The sequence below is a fragment of the Acomys russatus genome, chromosome 27 (assembly GCF_903995435.1).
Source record: "Acomys russatus chromosome 27, mAcoRus1.1, whole genome shotgun sequence".
NCBI lineage: Eukaryota > Metazoa > Chordata > Mammalia > Rodentia > Muridae > Acomys > Acomys russatus.
The window spans coordinates 9,544,812-9,554,391 of record NC_067163.1 but is presented as its reverse complement, the minus strand read 5'-3'; positions in this window follow the sequence as shown (position 1 = coordinate 9,554,391).

Below are 9,580 nucleotides of genomic sequence, written 5' to 3'. Positions count from 1 at the left end.
ATTTTCAAAAGAGAATAATCCTCACTATCACATAGAGAAGAAACGATGTGTGTATAGTTTTCCACCTATATTTGATGTTATATACATTAAAATTATGTATCTTCATGTTTGACATATAGTCTCATTTCATTACATATAAACTGTTAGCTGATGACAATTTTTTAAGGTTTTGTGTGTAAACTAAATAAGTTTACTCACAAGGCCCATCACAATGAAAGAAAATTCTGATATTTTACTTGAGAAATTACTGGTAACTAAGAGTAAGTCTCCATCATGAATGAGATTTGAATGTATATGAATGGATATATATTAACTAAGCAGGTAAGACACTTTACTGGATTCTAACCCAAGCAGAAACAGATTATGTTGATGGCAGTTTTCAATACAAAAGATCCAAGCATCCACTCTAAAACACAAAGCCAGACTGGACATATGGAAACCACTCAGACCAAAAGAGACTAAGCTGGTACATGTGTATACTAAGATGCTAGCAGCAGGATGGGGAGAAGCTATTCTTAACAAACATGGCATTTGGGGCTGGGAAGATGGCTCAGTCTATAAGGTGTTTGACACAAGCATGAAGACCTCAGATACATAAAAACTTGGGTGCATCAGCACATATCAGCAACCCCAACCCTGGGGAGACAGAGGCTAATGAGTCTCTGGCGCTTACTGTGTGAGCAGTGAGGCCAAGTTCATAGGTTCCAGTTTTAGTGAGAGAATTTTCCTCAAAAATTAATTAATTAGTTAATTAAATTTAAAATAAGGTGGGGCATGATGGAGAAAAAATACTAATTGTTGACCTCTAGCCTTCATACAAAATTGCATGTGCATCCATATGTATCTGCACATCTACATAAATGTACCACACAAAATAACTGGTATTCTAACGCACATTGAACTACATACAGTCTTCAGTTTCACAACCTGGGTTTCGACTTAAACCACTAAGCATCTCAGAACCATAGCTGGAGGTCATGTTAAGACAGAGCTTACCCATTAGTCTCTGCCCTTTGGCGGGTGGGGGCCCCTGATCTCTCCGTTACACTTTAAGGACAGTCAGCTATGGTCACTTCTCTAGGAACTGGCCTTTCCAGAAACCATGAGAAGAGATGTCACATCCTGTGCAGGAAATCCTAGTTCTGCCAGTACCCTGCCATCCACAGAGAGGTCTGCTGACCTTGAATGGCCCTTGCGAATTGTCCTAGGGTAACATGGCAGAAAGCCTTCCTGGATGAGTTTTGCATGAGGTGACAACTCTGCAGAGGAAAGCCCTAGCTCCTGGCCAAGCCAGGGAACTTAACAGGGCATTAAGTCTGCAGGATGGGGCCAAGTTCATGAAGGAAGCCTTGGCTCTGGATGGGGTGGTCCTCTTTACTGGTTCTGTTGTCAGCAATTGTTGCTTTGTGAAACACATTATTTTGTCATTGATACGAGGTCTGAGTCTACCGTCATTGTTAGAACCAGGGATCCCTTCTTCCACATGGCCTGAGCTATTGGAAGTCCCCACTGTTGTCTCTTAATCATAAACAGGCATCACCTGTGGAGTGGGCAAACCTAAGGCGGGTTAGCCTTTGAGTAGCAAGCAGAGGTGCTTTCCACTATCCAGACCACAGGATCATTGGATAACAGGAGGGCAGGGTAGAGGAGCAAATATGGGGAGAGAGAAAGGCCTTCTCAAAGTCATGTGGGAACCTGGTACTGCAGAAGCTTCATAAAATATGTACATACATACACATAAATACAGCCACCTAACGGAGGAGGCACTATAACAACTGTGTTACAAAATAAAATATCCAGTATCAGAAACAGGTAACATCTTTTTGAGTTGTTGACCAAAGGGGAACATCAATACTCATCAAGAAATCATCAGTCTCACCCAGCTGTGGACCCTGGGAGCCGTAGTAATGTCCTGCCTACAGGAAGTGCTCATGACTCAGTAGTAATGCAAATGTTATTGGAATACGCAGCTTCTTTGTTTTTGGATGAAACCTGACACTGGGAAGGAAGCTAAGAACCTGAGACTAGTTAGGTCAAGGGCCTAGGGGGAAAGCCTGCTAATTTCCTTCTGCTAAATAAACACAGCAATAAAATGATTCCTAATGACACTGCCATACCTTAGATAAGCACATTGCTTATCTCTCAGCAGAGGAAAGTCTTCTTGCAGTAAATATTAATTAACACAGAGACCCACAACTGGACCAATGTACAGAAAATAGTAAACTTTAAAATTCTCGGCCCTACATAGGACGCCTGTGTCACAACCTTCCCCTCAAAGCTCAAGGATGTATGGAGAAGGGGAAGCAGAAACATTATAAGAGCCGCCGGGGGTAGTGGATTGCTTCAAGGAAACAGACTTTTCAGATACAACAAGCACGCTTGAATGCAGATAGTGTGACAGTGTGAGCAGAACTGCATAAACTCAAGGCAGACAAAAATTCCATCACAGAAGGGAGGGACAGGCACATAGCCCCATCCCTAAATAAGAACATGTTTGTAATCTTTAAATGGCGGGAGAAGAGAATTCAGTCCCATTGGACGGAGAGAGGCTGGGTACCACAGCAGCATACTCCAGAGCAGGCCTCATGGTTTTGAGTATTCAGCCAACACAAACTGGCCTCCATGGTTTTCTGTTTTATTTTGTTTTGAAAAGAGGGAGAACGAACACCCACTGAGAATTTAAACAAAACATTTAACAGTGTGTAGTTAATCTGCCAAGTGTTTATATACATGAAAATGTTCTTTCCTTCTTCATCACTCTGCCCCCTGAATGGCACCAACACAGTCTATTTTGCAGTTCTCCCAGTGTAGTTTGATTTTCCAAAGTTTAAAACCCTGACTTTTTTTCTGGATTAAGGTAAATCTTTTTCTGCCTGTGCTTCTTTGACCTTGGGTTCTGCCTCCATTTTGGTGTGACATTTAAAACCATCTTTCAAGGTTCCCACATACAGTTATTAGTGACATTTAAAGACGAGTTTGTGTCCTAGAATTAGAGTCTGGCTGTGAACCCCTAGAGAGAAGTCCACAGGTGGAGCTGAAGGCCCGTGTGACTCTGAATCTCACAAGTTCTGTCTTCAAAACTAGCCTAATGGAATGGCCCGAATCGCCCTGATACAAAGAGGAATAACTGAGTCTTTGCTTTCAGCAGTCCCTCCAACGGCTGGGAGAGGAAACACCAAGATCCAACAGTCTGCGGCTCCCCTGAGCTCTCTAGTTTTGCCTTTTCATACCACAACCCTATTTTGGAATCTGAGAAAACATTACATACGAGTGCGTAGCTTGGAACGAGCCCTCAGCCCAGCAGCAGAGAAGCTCCTCTGTTGCATGCAGACCTAGTTGGGACTTTTGTTTATGTTGATACATATTTCTGTTTATTTTGAGGATTTCTTATTTTTAAAGTGGGCAGAAAGAAAAGGCATGATAGTGGGTAGAATTTGGGCTGAGAGTAGGAAACTACTTATGCACAGGTTTCAGACAGGTGTACATATTTAAACTTTTGATTAACAAGGGTAGTAGATTTCTAATTATCATGAATTATATTTTAATACAGCTTGGTACTTCAGGACTGAATGCTAGCTAGTATTAGCCTACCTCCCACTACCCACTTATGAAAGACGGTATTATGTCTACACTATCTTCTCTGACTGGATTCACTCAATGTCTCCCACTGGAAAAAATAAGATTTCTAAGCTTGTCATATGATACCATTTGTTCTGCCAATGTCAGTAGACTTAACTCAGAAGATGCAGTTATACATGGGCTCTCACTTCTACTTTTTGTCAAGGGGAGGGAGCTGGTCTGGGCTGAAGATAGAAACAGTTTCTCTAAGAATGATCCTAGTGCTCTGGCCATGGGACGGCCATTCTACATCTTTGAGCTGTGTGTGCTAATCTGTAAAGCAATCTGCTTCTAACTGAAAAACCAACCTAAGCAAATTTCAATTTAGTTTTGAGAAATTTGCATGATCCATGATCCGGGGCCAACAAGATGACTCAACAGCACTTAGAGTGCAAGCTTGATGGCATGGGTTCCATTCCCAGACCCTAGGCAAAAAATGGAAAGAGAACTGATTAACAAATGTCTCACTCAACTTATACACACACACACACACACACTCACAAGCACACAGGGACACACTCACACACATGTGCACACATACACTCTCACACACACTCATACACATACACACACTTACACACACACTCACAAACACAGACACACATGCACATACACACACACACTCACACACACAGACATACCTACTTGATACAGGTACCCTCCACATCATGAGCATATGTGCACTAAAAATACATGAAGTTTTAAATAGAATTCCCATGGTCTGTAACTTGGATACATAGTTTATTTTATTTCAGGATTCTGAACAAGTGATTTTGAAAATATTATTACTTATTTTCTTTATATATTCATTGTAACTCCACAGAATTTTTCATGGTATGACTTCAACAGGCAGCTTCATCCATGTTATTCTGACATTTTCCTCACTTGTTTGTAGCATGCTAATCAAGTTTCAGTAGCATTATTAATTGTGAATCATCCTTATAATATTATTTGTGCTGCTCTCTTGAACAGGAAGCCTAAATTGAAAATCCTAACAGTGGTTCTTAAGACTATGTATATCACGTCATAGGAAATATTTTAAGTAAAATCATTTGACATAAATTATGGGTTTAATTTTATGTATGCTTGTCTTCTGAGGAAAATGCATTTTAAGTAAATGTTCTTTTCAACCAATTTTTATCTCTGCACTGAGCTATGAGAGCTGGGTGTGCAGTATAACTGCAGTGGTCAGCTTGGGGAACTCCCTCCACTTTTCCTTGGCTGTTTGAATCATTTCAGTGTGACCTCATGTCAACTATATCACGGCTGTAGTATTATAGTCCACTATTGCTCTGTGTTGCCCACTTTCTAAAGCTTGTATCCAAAAATTTGAAAGCAAATATCAGTCATGATTGCAAAATGGGGGTGGTGATTTGGGTATGGCTTGCAACATAACAACGCCAGGATTTCAGATGAGCAGTAAACGACATGCTTTTCATTTCAAATGGCTACACAGGGAAACCAAGGACCAGCAGAGAAAACCCAAGGTCTGTAATGAAGGGAGCTTCCTCAGAGGGAAGACAGAAAGCAAGCTAGTGGGCACAGAGACCACCTAAAGGAATGGTCAAGGATAGAGCTATAGAGACACTGAGATAAAGACTAAGGCAACTGTTAACTTGGACATAAATAGTGACAGGGAGTCCACAGGCTGCTCAGAAAGCAGGGTACAGAGTAGAGGGCGACTGGCTGTGGGGTGGTGGCCATACAACACTGTGACAGTAACCCTTGCCAAAGAAAAGGAAGGACAGATGTGCAGAGGGACACACCCAAGCTAGAAATGACATGGAAAAGGGACTCAGCCCTAAGGAGGGAGAGAAACCCAGTTCATGGAATTAGCAGAGTGGATACAGAATACTGAGACCTCAAAAGAAAAGATGGGGAGCCTCTTCAGGGGTGTGGGGGGGCTGTCTCTGACTCCAAAGAAAGTTTAGCTGTGCAGTCATTGGATGGTGGATGACACTCGGGCTGTGAAAACAGACATCGGAATTGCTCATCACCCATAAAGTCCCTTAGAGGTGTGAAGACCCAGCCATTGTTTGTCATGACTATCTAATTACATGGAAGCAGATTGGGGTAAAATACAGAGTGGTTAGGTTTCCAAATGACTACTCCCTAGAAAGAAACTTACATGTGTGTTCTTAGAGATTACGAATTAAGGGGCACAGCACAAATCCCTGAGCTTGGCTCATATGTTGGAGTAGCTATGCAGATTGTAGGAGGGAGATTTACAACAAGCTTTCACCTTTTTAAAGCTTGCCCTTCAACAAGGCTTTTGCTTCTTTGTGTTTTTTTGTTTGTTGGTTGGTTGGTTGGTTGGTTTTTTTGTTTGCTTGTTTGTTTGGTTTTGTTGTTGTTTGTTTTGTTGTTGTTTGTTTGTTTGTTTTTTGTGCTTTCACTTCTTGTCTGGAGGCCAGGAAAGCACAGCTCCGGGAACAGGTGGCTCTCTCGTTAAATGCTTTCTTCACTTCCAGCAGAATGATTTTTACAACTTTTATGAAGATTTTCACAACTTGTGTTAGTCCTAACTTAGAGTGCTTTAGTTTTTTAAAAATCTGATTTTTTTTCTCACTTACATATCAGGGTGCATTCGTGACTATTCTCCAGATTCTGTTTCTTGCAGTCAATAGTCATTATTTCAAATCCCACAAGTAACACCTACCATTTGTATCACTTTGAGGAGTTTCCTCACCTCCCAGATCCTGGGTTTTAATGTAATTCTGACAACTATTATAGGATAAATTATAATTCTGTATCTAAAACACATCCATACCTCTGACTGATGTTTAGTAGATTTTCATAAATGTTTCTGTGGCCCATCCTTTGCCATATAATAAACCATGCTCATATTTCTCCTTGATTCTAGAGTCAGCATAATTGCACAGAACTGCCAGTGAAGTGTGAGGCCACTTATAGGGCGGAGGTCACCTACCTGTAGCTCAGATGTTCTTGGGCTTCCTGAGGCAGCTTTACTCTGTCTTCCCCAATACACTTCTGTGGGTTTGTCTGGACTCACCCCAGTGCAACAGGAGTTCTGCTCATAGCCCAAAAGCTTAAAATCTATTGCAAATACCCCCAGTCATTTCTATTGCATGTTCTTATATATCAGTGAAACTGGAGCCCTGGGGCCAGAACCACTGTTGGCCAGAACCAATCGGAGCCATGAGTACAATGCGCAAACACTGTAGGCTCTCATGCCAATAGTTCATTTCACTCCCTGTTCTTTCTCAGATTCTTGGGTAATCTATCCATTGAGGAATGTATATCTGTGATGACTTTGAACCTCAGAAACAAATGTTTGTTGACAATGCTTTCTCTCACCTTCATTGATTACATCAAAAATTTTAAGGAGACTAAGTTAAATAACATGAAATGGGTTTAGTATGGTCTAAAGTAGAGTATTTACTCATTCATTACAAGTCAGGCCAATCTCTGTCTGCTCTCTTCTGAGCCACCTATCACAAGGTTTATAAAGTGTGTATTTTTCATAATTTCATACTAGAACATTTTTTCTTAAGCTAGGCATGGTGGCATGTGTTTGTATTCCAAGTACCCAGAAGATCAAGGCAAGAGGATATCCTTGAGTTCAAGGCCATACTCGGTTCCAGGTAAGCCCAGGCTAAAGAGTGGGACTCTGTCTCAAAAATAAATAAAATAAAATTTAGTCATGATATAAATCCACTTAGAAATGAAGCAATGAAGGGTTAGATTTTATAATATGAAGATTACTGTGTCAGATGGGCATAGGATTTACTGCCTTTGTCAAGAACTAGGTATCTTATTGCCGTGTGTACCTCTATCTTCATGTCTATGCTGTGACAGGATAATCGCAGTCACCCATCTACCTGAACATCTTTCTCTATATCCAATTACACACTTCTTATCTATCTGCCCATCTACCCATGCACTCAGTCTTCCACCCATCTACCTGCCCAATATTCTCCCATCTGTTCAAACATCCATTTTCCCATCCATTTGCACACCCACCCACTCCCCTACCGATCCATTCAAACCTCCATCTACCTATTTATCTATCTATCAACTACCCTCTCCCCAACCATCCATAATCCATTTATTTGATTAACAATGTAACAATTAATTTGGGATTGTTACGTTTTGAGATAAATGTTGCCGTACTGCCTGAAAGATTAGTATCAGAAAAAGGAAGTATAAGTTTGTTAAATAAGGTGTAACGAAAGTAAAAATTTAAAAAGGAAAGAACCTAGAGATAATCGTAAGAGAGTATCCTGAAGCCATCAGCATGAAAGCAGTGCCTTGATATTGGCAGAACTTTTATTATTTCCACCTAGAACTTATGAAATAAAGAGACAGAATGACAGACTGACTTCTGTGCTTTCTTATGTGTGTACATACACAAGTGGGTATGCATGTGAGCATGAGTGTAATTACAGGGAAAATTAGTACAGACATAAAAATTCTAAAGGGCCATGGATACTATCATGTATTTATTTCCTTTAGCATATAAATTATTACTGGAACAAATAAATCAAGGTGTTTTAATGACAATAAGTAAATGAATAAACCTTTCATTAGTGTTTGGTGAGTATATTTTAATCTGTACAAACAAATGAGCATTTAAGATAAGTGATTAATTATTCATTATACAAGAAGCATAGAAAAGCCTGAAATAATAAGTCTTTTGTCACTATAAGTGATCAACAAAACTCTCACCAGAAACAGGGTTCTCTTTGCATGCACTTAAAGATATAAGATATAAAAATTGACACATTTTAATAAAAGTATCCAGTCAGTAGCCACAGTTATAAGTAAAAATCTGATGGTCCAATTTTGCCAAACTGATGGAGGATGAATTTTTATTTTGGTCTCCTCAAAGTAGGAATAAATAATTTCCCATCGTGCTTCCTATGTATGCTTCCTCTAGCTGACAGAAGAAAATTCAATTTACATGCAGTGATTCAATTCATATTAACATCTGTGCCTTGTAGGGCTTTAAAAAGTAATTTTTGAAAAACAGAATGAGCACAGATACAAGAAAATAATACATATCATATACAGGCTTATAGTGCTTTGATTAGACTTGACTTCCTGGGAGAAAATAATCATAAAAGTTTTTTTGGGAGACTCACAACTGTTTGGTGGTTTAAGGAACGAACAACATCAAAATCTGTGGACACTGTGCCTGACGAAATTATATGAAAGGAGAAATGGAAGCAGGAGTTCTGAAGGGACTTCTCTGGTAAGAAGGTGGATTCAAAGCTGCTTCATTGTGGTGTAAAGTAAGAGGTTTCAAAACAAAGAAGAGTAGACTAAATCCCAGGGAAAGGAAGACTGTAAAGGGCACATCAAAAAGCAAAGGAGGTGATGAGACAACTGAAAGAAGAGAAAGAAAACAGGGTGGCCCAGCAAGAGAGAGCAAAGAAGACAGAGTCTAGCCTTGGGCTTCCAGAGGGGAGAGGGTGTGGAGGGAGGAGGTGTGGAGGGAGGGGATATGAAAGCCTCATTTTGAGGATCTCTCAGGGAGCCATGGTGAGAGGACCAATCATCCCCAGCAGACAGCCCACAGTTCCAGCAACTCCAAGGGAAGTCAGTCTGTCACTTAGCCAGACTTGGAGAGCTGCAGCTGCGCATCCTCTTGGAATGAAAACTAATTTTTTAAAGACTGAGGTATTTATCTCATTCTTTTTAGTTTTATGCTTATTGCTGGTATACTGTGTCCTTCTAAATCTTCCTTGTTTGGGGTCTTATTGCTGGTACAGTGACTTGTGTTATCCTCTCTGAATGATGCTAGAGATTGAGCCATAAATTAGAGTGTCTTACTAAAAAAGATCATAACATAAAACTATAGGGCCTATCCATAACAACAGATGCACCAATCACAACAAAGAAACGAGAAACACTACTAGGTGGACAACACACACTCCTAAAAGATCCCAAGTCTTCCATTGACGAGTGCCACAATACTGAAATGGTTAAAGTGCCAAAA